We start from the raw sequence: 14,455 nt of genomic DNA on the forward strand, positions 1-14,455 counted from the left end.
GCATCTCCCACGAGAAAAATATCTGGTTAAAGCCCGAACTCCAGAAAATGCTAAATGCCGGTATTACAAAGTCTTCACAACATCCACCTTCACGTCACCAACCACCACAGTACCGAAAGCTGATGGCTCATTTCGCCTTTGCACAGATTACCAGCAGATAAACGGGCTGACTGATTTGTTTCCTTTTCCTATGCCCAGAATAGACGAGATCATCAATGAAACTGCAAGACCAAATTTTTTTTCTTGAATCAACCTCTGTACAGGATAGTGGCACATGCCACTTCAATAACATTAGAAGCAGTACACTGCTTTTGTATCGTCTTTCGGTTTGTCCGAGTACAACCGCTTACTATTACATTGCAAGAATTATGGAGCTGGGTTTCCGAAAATGATTAATGGCATTGTTGAAGGGTTTCAGGAAAATTTTTGTTACGTATTGACGACGTCATATACCCACGTACAAGAGATGAGCGTGGAAAACAACTTTCGTGCGTTTTAGAAGCCCTTAGCAAGTCAAAGTTAAATATTAACAAGAAGAAGCGTGAATTTTTTTTCAGAAGAATGTGGTCTTTCGAGTAAGAGTTTTTGACGGCAAAACTAAAACAACAAAAGAGGATTCTTTAAAAGAAGCTCGTTAAGCCATACGATCTACACTCACTTCATGTTTTCCTTTGACTCGCTGGTCATTTCCGTGCGTTCATTAACGATTGTGCTGCAAAGACATGATGGCTCACTAAGTTGAAGCAAAAGAATGTGCCATTTATGTGGAGTGAAGAGGGCCAGAAAGCGCATCAGCACCTTGTTGAAGCTATATCGTCGGATCCTGTGCTTGCGCTACCTGACTTGAACAAACCTTTCCAACTGTGCACGGACGCTTCACAATACAGTACAGAGGCCGTTCTATATCAATTAGACACAAAGAAGCAGAAGGACAGCAACTCAAAGTGATTTGCTGTTATTCTTCTACTTTCTAAAAAGCTCACGAACGTTAAAGACAACAGAAACGGAGGCTGTGGCTGTTGTGATGGCAGTCCGGTATTTGAGAACCTACATAGAGAGTCACCATTTCCGGCTTTTCACTGATATCCAAGTGTTAACGTACCTTTTGGGATTAGCCCAGGCTAAAGGCAGAATGGCGCGTTGGATCAATGAAATAGAACAGTTTACTTTCGACATAAGCCGTCGACCTGGTGATAAGCTTCGTGACGCAGATGCTTTTTCTCGGCTTCACATCACAGAAGTGAGCACGTCTGTTCATGGACGCGTTTACAGCTTGTGGGATGCACTGAAGACTTGACTTGCGATAATGGCAAATTCTTCGCGCTAATTGTGGTGAAAAAGGTTTTCAAGCTATACCGTGACAGCCCAGAGTAGGAGTGCATGCTGGATTTTGCAAAACTTCTTGGAAGATAAAAAGTTGATTCACGTGGGAAAATTTGAAGGAAGATATAAAGAAGTACGTGCCAACCTGGCACCAGTACCAGATTAAGAAGGCCAAGTATCGTATAAGAGGTAATCAAATTATCATCGCTAATCATTCGCAAGTACCATTTGAAGTGATCCATGTATATTTTGCTGAAATCAAAAAAGCCAGGTGAGGGAGTCAGTAAGACTCAAGCATTCCTTGTCGCAATAGATGAATGCACATGCATGGTAGCTGCAAAGTCAGGAAAGGAAGACTGTAATTATGTTTTGACCTTCATGGTAAGGGTTGTAACAGCGCACCCAAGACAAGGACAATAGAAAGAATAAAACGATGACACAGCGCTCACTCTCAACTGATTTTTATTGAAGATATGTCTAACATATATATAGGAGCCATTTTATAACCATGACATGCACAAGATACAGATATGCGTCGAGGCAACTGTGACAAAGTGACACATAATCAAAATTGGCATAGGTAATGCAGTACCTTGTCGTAAAGAGTGATAGACGGTTCACAAATACACGCTTTGTCCCTAATCTTTATATTGTGAGCTTCGGCGATTTCCCTTGTCAATTGGCTTCCGTGTTTAAAAATGACACTAGTTCTTTTAAATTCAGGGCGACAACCGCACGACTTGCAGTGCCCCGGAGATGAAGTGGCGCAGCCCCTTGAAGAGATAGCTCATGCTCCCGAAATCGAACATTCACACATCGCTTCCTTTGTCCCACGTACTCTCGACCACAACATAATAGAATGGCATACACAGCCTGCTTAGCACAACTGATATATCTGTTCACATGTTTGACAGTGCATTTTCCTTTCACTTGCTTTTCCTTCAGGAAATTATCAAGTAACGGGCATATGCGACCTATCTTATGTTTCGCAGAAAAACGAACATCAGTGTTGTTCCTTCAACCAACGTTCTTATGTCCGTGCGCTAGCTTGTGTACATACAGTAAAACTCCGTTCTTCTTTCTTTTTTCTTCTAATTTAGTTTGAATACCTTGGTCATTTATGCTCTTGACGCCACGAACCATACTTTCACTCACCGATGAAATGATCGCTTCGGGGTAACCGGCGTCCAGTAAAGGCGTTACCTGATCGGAAAAAGCAGCCTTCGTCATATAAAAACACGAATTTCTTAATGCAGCATTCAGGATAGACCTCGCTATAGCCCGCTTCACTACTTTGGAATGACCGGATTTATAGTTCAAAATGGTTTTAACCGACCTGTGACCATATTTCCAGCACACATGATTTTTACCTAAAATTATTCTCCGGTCAAGAAACTGCAGTTGATGGACCTTAGGGACTTCGAAAGTAAAAGCGAAGCCCATGTTTTGCTGCCTGAATAACGCTAAAATTTCATCAACACCTTCGGCGTGAATGTCTCTGGTAAAAAATATAACGAAATCATCAACATAGCGAAAAACCCTATTCGAAAGTTTAGAAAGGTGGCCCTCTAATTGCCTATCAACACAACCTAGAAAAATGTCACTAATGCTAGGAGCTACGCATGAGCCAATGCATGCCCCCGATATTTATATATACAGACCTCCTTTCCATGAAACAAAGGTAGATCTCAAGTAAAAGCAAAGGAGTTCAAGAAAGGCCTCTACCGAGATACCGCAACCATTGATGAAGGCTTGTTCGTCATTGTCTCGCACTATGCAGTATTTAACACATTTCATAACCTGGCCATGTGGAAGGGAGTAATATAGGTTTTCTACATCTAAGGTGAAGGCACATCGAATGTTCAGCGAACTGTCTTCCAGGTACTTGCACACACTATCTGAATTGGCTATCCGGAAAGGATCAACTATTTTTGAGCTCCCAAAATTCTTTTGTAGAAATCGCGACACATAACTGCCAGCTGTCCTTTCCCGAGACTATGGTCCGGAACGGCATGTCATCCTTGTGCGATTTCACCGTACAGAAAACTCGTGGCTCCAGAGTTTTTGATTTCTTTACGCTGGCCGCTAAACGTTGCAAATTCATTGCTTCCAACAAGTTTAGTGCTTGCTGCTTGACTTTAGCAACCTTAACCTTTACACCTTTGAAAATTTTCCCAATTGCATCCTCAGATTTTGTGAATAAACATCAAAATTCGTGACAACGAAATGCCCTTCTTTGTCTGCTACTAACACATGTAACTTCTTCTCACACATTTCACTCTCGACCCCCAAATTACGTAGAACAATTGGCACAACGAAATTAACCGACTGGTCAAAATACAGGGAGCTCCAACGGAACCTGGACACAGCAACGACTCCCGACAACATACAAGAATGGACAAAACTCATCCAGTCAACACACAAGGACACTACCAAAACCATAGAGCGTACGTCGGACGCCCCCGTGGTAGATTCCCACCTAGTACACTTGTGGGACGAAAGACACAGATTAGTTAAGCGTTGGAAAAAGCAACGCCTTAACAAACAGCTACGTGCCCGCATAACAATTCTGGCGGAGGAGGCGCAACGACACGCTGACGTATTAGCGAAAAACGAGTGGGCTACGTTCTGCGGGTCCCTCTCATGCATTCCACGTGGCGCATCCTTGGTGGAATGCATGACCCGGATAGCACACGCACGGAAAACAACAAACGACTCCAAATCATATCGGACAGTTTTCCAGGCACAGACGCGGAACTACTAGAGAAACTGAAAGTACGATACATAGGACCACCACTAAACACAGACGCCCCAAACGAGACGCGACCATACATTGGAAAGGCGAATTCCAAATTAGATGAACCTTTCACATATGCAGAAGTCTTTGAGGCAGCTCAAGCAGCCGCCGAAAACTCGGCTCCTGGCCCTGATGCCATCACGAACGCGATGCTTCGGAACCTGGACGCTAGAGTCCTGACTAAAATGACAGATGTGTTCAACGGCGAGAGCTGGCTCAAAGGCCAATTGCCCCCGGAATGGAAACACGCTAAAATTATCATGATCCCCAAACCTAAAAAGACCCCCTCAATAGGCGCTCTGAGGCCCATTTCTCTCACGTCCTGCCTGGGTAAACTGTACGAACGAGTAGTACAAACAAGACTGCAGCGGTACCTCGAAGAAATAAGATGGTTTCCAAACACCATGATAGGGTTCCGTACGGGGCTATCCTGTCAAGACGCATTCTTACCGATCAGAGAAGAAGTTATAGCTAACATCGCCCGCGGAGAGGAAAGACTAGTGCTCGCACTAGACCTCAAGGGAGCATTTGATAACGTTTCGCACAAAACAATATTGGAGGAACTCTAATTGACGGGATGTGGAAAACGAACGTACAACTATGTGCGGGCTTTTCTCGCCAACCGCAATGCCACAATAGGAAGCGGTCAACTCGCTTCCCGAAAGTTCAATATGCCCAGTAGAGGAACACCTCAAGGGGCAATAATCTCACCTTTGCTGTTCAATATAGCGATGTGTCGCCTGGCGCGACAGCTGGACCAAATCCCCGATTTGGGTTACACACTGTACGCAGACGACATAACGCTATGGGCAGCAGGGGGCTCTCTGGGACACAAAGAGCAAGTGCTACAACAAGCAGCCGAGGAAGTAGACAGATTCTCGAGGAGTAGTGGCCTCAAAGGTGCCCTCGAAAAATCGCAGGTCATTCGGGTACACTCGAGGGGCTACATATCCAACGGGCCTGTCAACATCGTTGTGGAAGGACACACGGTCCAAGAAGTTAAGGCGATGCGTATCATGGGTTTCTGGCTCCAAAGTAGCGGAAACGAATCCCACAACATCAAAACATTGAAAACCACCGCAAATAACATTGCGCAAATGATCCGTCATGTAACTTATAGGAAAGTGGGCATGCAAGAACACGACACACTGAGGCTCGTCCAAGCACTAGTAATAAGCCGAGTAACGTACGGCCTGCCCTACCACTTCCTTAGTCGCGAGGAGGAAAGGCAGGTCGACATCATAATAAGATCACCATATAAAGCGGCCCTCGGACTACCCAAGGGGACGCCCACAGATCGCCTTCTAGCCTTAGGAGTACACAACACATTCGAAGAACTAAAACAAGCCGCACTAATCTCCCAGAGGGAACGCTTGAGCTACACTCACGCAGGACGGGCCCTACTGACAAGGGTACGTATTTCCCCACACCCACAATTTATCAGCGAACAGTTATTACCACTATTAACCTGAACACGAGCTCGAATAACAGTGGCACCCATACCCAAAAACATGCACCCTGAATGCAATAAAGCAAGGCGAAAAGCACGTGTACAACATATTAGAACAATGTATGAAAATAATCCCACGTACAACACAATATACACAGACGCAGCCGCGTATTCGAACGTGCACTCGAACGCCAGTGATGCCCAAATGAACATCAGGAGGTACGCGGTGGCAATCGTCGACACGAAAGCACAGCAACAATTTACGGCTTCCGTTAGGGCAGGTACTCCCGCGGCTGCCGAAAGTTTCGCCGTGGAAATGGCGCTCGCTCACGCGGAACGCACGCAAAAGAGCGTCACCATAATAACAGATTCACAAGAAGCATGTCGCCTTTTTCTCAAGGGCCACGTGACCAAAACATGTCACTCAATAATACCGACGAAATTCACCCATCATCACCGGATCCTATGGTGTCCAGGTCATACAGGCCTTGAGGGGAACGAACTGGCCGATTCGCTAGCCCGAGGTATTATTAACCGGGCCGACTCGACTGGGATGGTCCCAAGTAGCCACTGTAATGACCCCAATCCAACGAATGCCTGGGAGATTCTCGCCCATCAGCGTGCAACCAGAAAAAAGTACCCTCCCCCTCATCCACAACTCAGTGGAGAGGAAGCCGCCAGCTGGTGCAAAATTCAGACTGGGGTATTCCCCCACCTTAAATTACAGAATGCCATGTTCCCCACTCGCTACAGGCCCGACTGCCGGTGGTGCGGAGGCATACCAACACTACAACACATTACTTGGGATTGTGAATCACACCCGTTTGATAAAACACACCACACAATGGAGCAATGGGAGGCACAGCTAACCAGCTCAGACCTGGCGGGACAACAGTCCTTCACAAGACAGGTCAAGCTGGCGGCCGAGGCCAGCGGGGCCTTGGACTAAAGGGTCTCCGACCACTGCACGTAAATCGTTTGTCATAAAATTTTTTCTCTCTCTCTTCTCACACAGAATGTGAACTAAGGGCCTAAGCACGTCCTTGCCACTCCTCCCTCTTCCTGTCCTAGTAATGGCGTCTACACACTCCGAAACATTCCTTGAACGTTCGTCCTCTTTGGCACACGTTGAGACCGACCTTGCTGTGGCTCCAAAACACACCACACTCCGAACACCACACTCCGAAACACACCTTGAACATTCGTCCTCTTTGGCACACCTTAAGACCTACCTTGCTGTAGCGACCTTCTCAAAGGGGTTCAGTTGAGGTTCGATGCGGTACTTCGGGCCGAGACCCAAAACCCGCTTGTGTTCCTCCGGAATAGGCATGGTGCTCAGGTTAAGCACATGGCCCTGAACATGTTGTCCTTTTTTCTTCACCGGGAGCGTTGGTCGAACCGTGCGCCAAAGGAATTCACTGATGGAATCAGCTATGTTGCACCACTGTCCATATTGGCGTGAAGGTGGGGAATTTCGCAGAGGATTTGCACACGCGATTCGAAGTAAGTCCTTAAGAATCCTAACCTGTCACCACCACTCGGACTTGAGAATTTTTGCACAACCTTCGTGAATGTCCAACGGAAGGCTGGAGCCACCCGCACAACAGCTGCACATGGGCTGGGCAGATTCCTTGTCTGACGTGCCAAGACATAACTCTGGCCCTATATACCCACACGGCTATCATCGCTGCCAAACAGGCTGGGTCCTGAAGACTTGAGTTGACACAAGGAGCCCTGAGTACTAGAGATATACTGCATCAAAACGGCAAGTTGGGCCAGTTAGTTGGGATTCATGATAAAGTTTGTAACAGCGCACCCAAGACAAGGACAATAGAAGGAATAAAGCGACGACACAGCGCTGACTCTTGACTCATATTTATTGAAGATATGTCTAACATATATATAGGAGCCATTTTAAAACCATGACATGCACAAGATACAAATATGCGTCGAGGCAACTGTGACAAAGTGACACATAATCATAATTGGCGTAGTTAATGCAGTTCCTTGTCATAAAGAGTGATAGACGGTTCGCTGATGCACGCTTTGTCCCTAATCATTATGTTGTGAGCTTCGGCGATTTCGCTTGCCAATTGGCTTGCCTGTTTAAAAATGAGATCTACCTTTGTTTCCTGGAAGGGGGTCTGATTATGAAAAAATCGGGGGTATGCTTGGCTCGTGCGTAGCTCCTAGCAATAGTGCCATTTTTCGAGGTTATGTTGATAGGCAATTAGACGGCCGCCTTGCTAAACTTTCGAATAGGGTTTTTCGCTATGTTGATGATTTCGTTATATTTTTTTTACCAGAGACATTAACGCCGATGGTGTTGATGAAATTTTAACGTTATTCAGGCAGCACGGCATGGGCCTTGATTTTACTTTCGAAGTCCCTAAGGAACATCAACTGCAGTTTCTTGAACTGAGAATGATTTTAGATAAACATCATGTGTGCTGGAAATTTGGTCCCAGGTTGGTTAAGCCCATTTTGAACTATAAATCCGGTCTTTCCAAAGTAGTGAAGCGGGCTATAGCGAAGTCTATCCTGAATGCTGCATAAAAAAGTCGCGTTTTCATATGACGAAGGCTGCTTTTTCCGATCAGGTAACTCATTTACGGGATGCTGGTTACCCCGAAGCGATCATTTCATCGGTGAGTGAAAGTATGTTTCGCGGCGTCATGAGCATAAATGACCAAGGTATTCAAACTAAATGAGAAGAAAAACGAAAAAAAACGCAGTTTTACTGTATGTACACAAGCTAGCGCACGGACATAAGAACGTTGGTTCAAGGAACAACGCTGATGTTCGTTTTTCTGCGAAACATAAGATAGGTCACATATGCCCGTTACTTGATAATTTCATGAAGGAAAAGCAAGTGAAGGGAAAATGCACTGTCAAACATGTGAACAGATATATCAGTTGTGCTAAGCAGGTTGTGTATGCCATTCCATTATCTTGTGGTCGAGAGTACGTGGGACAAAGGAAGCGATGTGTGAATGTTCGACTTCGGGAGCATGAGCTATCTCTTCAAGAGGCTGCGCCACTTCATCTCCCGGAGCATTGCAAGTCCTGCGGTTGTCGCCCTGAACTTAAAAGAACTAGTGTCATTTTTAAACACGCAAGCCATTTGACAAGGGAAATCGCCGAAGCTCACAATATAAAGATTAGGGACAACGCGTGTATCAGTGAACCGTCTATCAGTCTTTATGACAAGGAACTGCATTACCTATGCCAATTTTGATTATGTGTCACTTTGTCACAGTTGTCTCGACGCATATCTGTATCTTGTGCATGTCATGGTTATAAGATAGCGCCTATATACATATGTTAGACATATCTTCCATAAAAATCAGTTGAGAGTCAGTGCTGTGTCGTCGTTTTACTCCTTCTATTGTCCTTGTCTTGGGTGCGCTGTTACAACCCTTACCATGCATCCCTACCAAGTGGCTTAACTTGCCTTTCTGATGTTCTGAGGTTACTTGATCGAAATATGTTCAGGAACACCACGGTGGTGGTGTACGACAACGGGCCAGCATTCCGCAGTAAGAAGCTTCAAGAATAGGCCCGTGATAGAGGAATTGCCCTTAGATTTGCCACACTTTAACATCCTGAAGGAAGCAGCCTAGCTGAGGCTCTCATTCGGGACTTGAAAACATTCTCTGCAATTCACCTTGATTGACATGGAGGTTGAAAGTGTGCCTGCGATGCGGCAGTCAGGCACCATAACCATTTTCACGCCATGGGTTAGGATGCACGCCTAACTTTGCTGCATCAGGCAAAGCAGCTTAGCTAACGGCAGAATGCGACGTTGTTGGAATCGTTGGAAAAGTATACCTACAAGACGCAAGACAGAACCGGAGCTTACGTCCCACAGATCAACTATGAAGAGACGCTACGATCTGCGACATAGCTCCGAGCTGCCTGTAATAGAGCCTTGAGATACATTTTTAGTCCGAAGAATTTTAGATGTTCCAAGATCAAGATTTTCTGTACCCTATGGAGTGATAAAGACCACCAAGCAACAACAAATTCTGAAATCGTTACAGTATTTCGAACCGGAAGCAAAAATGAAATTGCAACAGTGGGAAATGGCATACCCTGTCATCCCAGGATAGATGAAAAGCAAAGTCCGGGAGAATGTGTTGTTCCGGCGAAGAACAAGAGGACTGAAGATACTAGAACAGGAAGGCGAAGAAGAGAAGGGAGTGGTCAAAATGGATCCCTAGAAATAATGAGTGTATTTTACCTCGTACTTTATAAAGTTGTACGTCACTTCGAAACTAAAAAAAAAACCTGTCGCGCTGCATAGCATTCGCGATTACTTCCACACTTAGGTGTCGTGACCAGTACATGCGTACTCGTGGTAAGTTCAGGACACGCACTAAAATTTAAATGCCTGCAATGGTCTGCATCTCTTTTGCATTCGTCTTTACGAATCTACCGCCGCTCTCTTGAACAGAATACAGATTAGAGTGAGCAGCACATTCATTCCAAAAGTCTTCTGGTAAGTACCCTGAAAAGTACCCTAGATGTAAGGAAATTTTGGTTCTTGCGGGCTGGTACAGCTCTGACTCCACTGAAGTTCACACTGGGGAACCTGGACGAAGGAAAAAAGTCTCCATTGAAAAAATTCTGCAATTTATTATAGGTTAAGGGAGGTGTCTATATGGAACTGAACATGCACGCGCGAAAACGTAAAGGTACAAGTGCTGGTACACTTTGGTTTTCCACAAGGAACTTGTAGTTGATGCCGGATTCATTTGGTCATCATCGTCGAGAGTTGCTATTTTACACGTAGGATTCCACTGAACAGTGTGCGGACTTGTCGATCGAGTCTGGGTCATCACAATCTGAAAAACAAGGATCACTCTGCTCCAAAAAGCTTGAATTTATGTGATAGGTACTTGCCTGCATATTCAAATAGAGCAACTGAGTCCCCAAATACCAACTCGCGTATCCAAAACTGCAAGCACACATAGTGTCCATGATTCTTGCAAAACTAGATCTGAACATGCCAGAGCAATGGCTTTAATGTGTCATCTTTGCGATCACAGCTACCAAGTTCAAAGAAAGCGCCATAAGGCCTAGTAACATGACTGCACTTACCGCACGGAGCAAAACGTGCGTTTGTGCAGGAGAAAGCCATGTTTCATTTCATTTATTATACCCTCAAGACTACAAGGTATTACAGAGGGGACTGGGGTAAAAAAAGTTACAAAACAAAGAAGGCAGCAAGTGATGTAGTTATAGACATGTGAAGCCCGAAGCGATGGTGTCGAATATGGCCGTACGAAATTGTGCGTGGCCTTCAACAGCAATCAACGCAACGGGAAGGTGGTTCCATTCTTGGCATGTCCTACGAAGAAAAGACTCATGAAAAGATCTAGTGCGACACTGCAAAACTCTAACTTTGTGGTGATGATCAATGCGAGGAGATATGTAGGTTGGGGATGGAAAAAGAGTACCGCGCAGATATGAATTAAGGAAGTATATTTTGTGAAACAGAGCCAGGCGAGAGCATTTGCGACGAGCAGAAAGTGGTGGAACTTGGAGGATGTTTTTCATAGAAGTTACGCTAGCCGTGCGGTTATAATTGCTTAAGATGAAACGCGAGGCATTATTTTGAACACGCTTGAGAGACTGGGTTAGTGTCTCAGCATATGGGTCTTAAATTGATGAAGCGTATTCCATTTTACTCCTAATTAACGTCTTGTACAAAATTAACTTTAATGATGATGGAGCGGAAGAGAAGTTTCAGCGGATAGAACCTAACATGCGATTGCTTTTTATTGATATGGCTGTTGATGTGTAAAGAGCAGGAAAGAGTAGAGGTTAAAGCGACACCTAGGTATTTGTAAGATGTAACTGCTTCCATGGCAGTATTATTAAGGTAGTAAGTCGGAAGAGAAGGTTCACGGCGGGTTACACGCATTGTTTTGCACTTATTTGGGTTTAGTTTCTTTAACCACAAGTCGCACCAGTTACACACAACGTTAGTGTCGTTTTGCAGAATGTTAGTATCAGCGGTGCCAGAAATTTCACTAAGAATAACGCAATCGTCGGCAAAGAGATAAATGTTAGAGATTTCATTGGGCAAGTCATTATTATAAATTTAAAGAAGAAGAGGGCCTAACACTGATCCTTGAGGAACGCCAGATTCAACAGGGCTAAATCTAGAGAAGTGTTTATTAAATGCAATGAACTGGGATCGATTAAGAAGAAAGTGCTCTAGCCATGCAAACAGATTAGGGTAAAGATTTAGTTTACCAAGCTTAAAAATGAGTAGTTTTTGACATACCTTGTCGAAAGCGTTTTCAAAGTCGAAGAAAACACAGTCTGCGCATGAACCTTTATCAAGAATACGATGAAGATCGTGAATGAACGAAAACAGTTTTGTTTCACAGGACAAACTTTTGCGGAAACCGTGCTCCGCGCGTGTGAAGAATGAGTTATCGTCTAAGTGCTTAACTAAATGGGAGAACAAGATATGTTCGACTACGTTACAAGGAATGCTAGTGAGGGAAATTGGGCGATAGTTATGAGGTGAGGGCATGGGCAGGACATGTAATGAGGAGGGAAGATAACCGATGGTCATTAATGGTTACGGACTGGATCCCAAGGGAAGGGAAGCGCAGCAGGGGGCGGCAGAAAGTTAGGTGGGCGGATGAGATTAAGAAGTTTGCAGGCATGGCATGGCCACAATTAGTACATGACCGAGGTTGTTGGAGCAGTATGGGAGAGGCCTTTGCCCTGCAGTGGGCGTAACCAGGCTGTTGATGATGATGATGATGATGATGATGATGATATGAGGTGAGCATTTGTTGCCGGACTTGTGCAGTGGAACCACCTTCCCAATTTTCCCGTCTACAGGGAGCTGATGGGTGTCGAAAGATTGCTGGAATAGTTTTGAAAGTAATAAAAATGAGTAAACAGAAGTGCTTTTCAAAAACTTTTCGGTAACCAGGTCTGCGCTAGGGCTTCACGACACCCTTAGATTTTTAATTACATTTTCTACCCCCGTGGCTCAATCCTAATAAAATCCATAGCAGGGTAATTGCAGGATCGGGACATACAACGAAATTACTGCAGAATACGGAGTTCATGATTCGCGGACATGCAGCGTCGGGTATTTTTGTTCTGCTAGAATCAGCTAAGGTTATTGTATCATCTTTGGAAGGGTTTATGACGCGCCAAAACTTTTTCGGGTCTTCTGTACGTATTGTAGGCAAAGTGGGTTCTAGAAACATACTTTTAGCGAGTTTTTTAGCTGTTATGTAAGCTTGGTTGGCGTCCTTGTAAGCGTCCCACTTATATGCCAAGCGACTTTTTCTTGCAATGCGGTACAGGCGCTTTTTCCGATTGCAAAGCCTCTTTAGGTGGGAATTAAACCAAGGCGCCTTAGAATTCGATGGTTTTAAACGCGACGGAATAAGCTTATCAGTTAGTTCACGTACTTTGTTTCTGAATATGATCCAGTTATTGCCAACCGTGCGATCATCGAAGTTACTTAAAAAAGTAGCCAAGGAAGTTAGATAATTCCAAGTTTATATCATTAAAGTTTGCTTTGTCGTAGTCGTATATTAACTTTTTTTAACAGCTGGCTTTGACAGAGGAGACGTAACGTTAAATGAAAGAGCTAGATGGTCGCTTACGCCAGGTATATATGGAACATCCGTAATAAGGTCAGGGTGAGAGAAAATATCAGTTCTAAGATATTGGCAGTTTCCTTTGAAAGTCTTGTTGGTTCAGATACTAGTTGAGTTAAAGAAAATGAACAAAGATCTAGAAATTCATTGCACATTGAAGAATATTAATAACAAGCGGGTGCATCAGCGTTCCAAATTATATTGGGGAAGTTAAAGTCCCCCATTAATATAACAGGTGCTTTTGGATGCAGCACGAAAAGCGTGTGTAGTGCGTCATGAAGTTCGGCAATGAAAGAAGACGGGTAAGAGGGAGGGCGGTAACAGCGAAAATAAATTTTCGATGGCCTAGGTCAACGCAGGCGCACACTATTTCTAGGTTGCTATGAATGGTAACGTGATGACAAGGCAAAGATATTGAAATGGCAAGCAGTGCACCTCGGACGTGGCCAGCCATGCGATCACAACGGAAGATATGAAAGCAGGATACGTCAAAAATTTCACGATGCAACCACGTTTCAATTAGAGCGATAATACGGGCATCGCAGTTGTCGACGAGAGAGTCAATTGCTTCGCGCTTGTTTATCACACTTCTTACGTTAGCAAGAAGCACTGGGACATGTGCTGATGAAACAACGCCACTGCCCCTCGCGCATTCCTACGTAGCAAAGCGACTGCATGAACTAAGAGCTGTGGCCGCGCCATCAGGGACTGCGTGCTTGACTTGCCTGACGCAGTCATTTGTTGGGTCGTACAGGAAGGTTTGCCTACCAATAAAAAGCTATATCTTATCTGAAACGGGGGAGAATCGGGCTGGCGCTTACCAATTTCGATAATATTTTTTCCTTGCGTGCCTTGTAGCTGGCGAGAAGTCCTCAGAAACAGAAACGTTGTTAGTGCTCTTTGACTATCTATTCAGCAGCCCCCCTAAGAAATATAACGCCATCTATTGCATAGTACGCAAAATGCAAAGCACCCTAACGGGCAATACAGGTCTCGTAGTAATTCATTTTAGAAATTGTTCTAATATTATAAATCATCATCATCACCATCAGCCTCGTTACCCCCACTGCAGGGCAAAGGCCTCTCCCATACTTCTCCAACTATCCCGGTCATGTACTAATTGTGGCCATGTTGTCCCTGCAAACTTCTTAATCTCATCCGCCCACCTAACTTTCTGCCGCTCTCTGCGGCACTTCCCTTCCCTTGGAATCCATTCCGTAACTCTTAATGACCATCTGTTAT

Source organism: Dermacentor variabilis, chromosome 9 (genome assembly GCF_050947875.1).
Source record: "Dermacentor variabilis isolate Ectoservices chromosome 9, ASM5094787v1, whole genome shotgun sequence".
Taxonomy (NCBI): Eukaryota; Metazoa; Arthropoda; class Arachnida; order Ixodida; family Ixodidae; genus Dermacentor; species Dermacentor variabilis.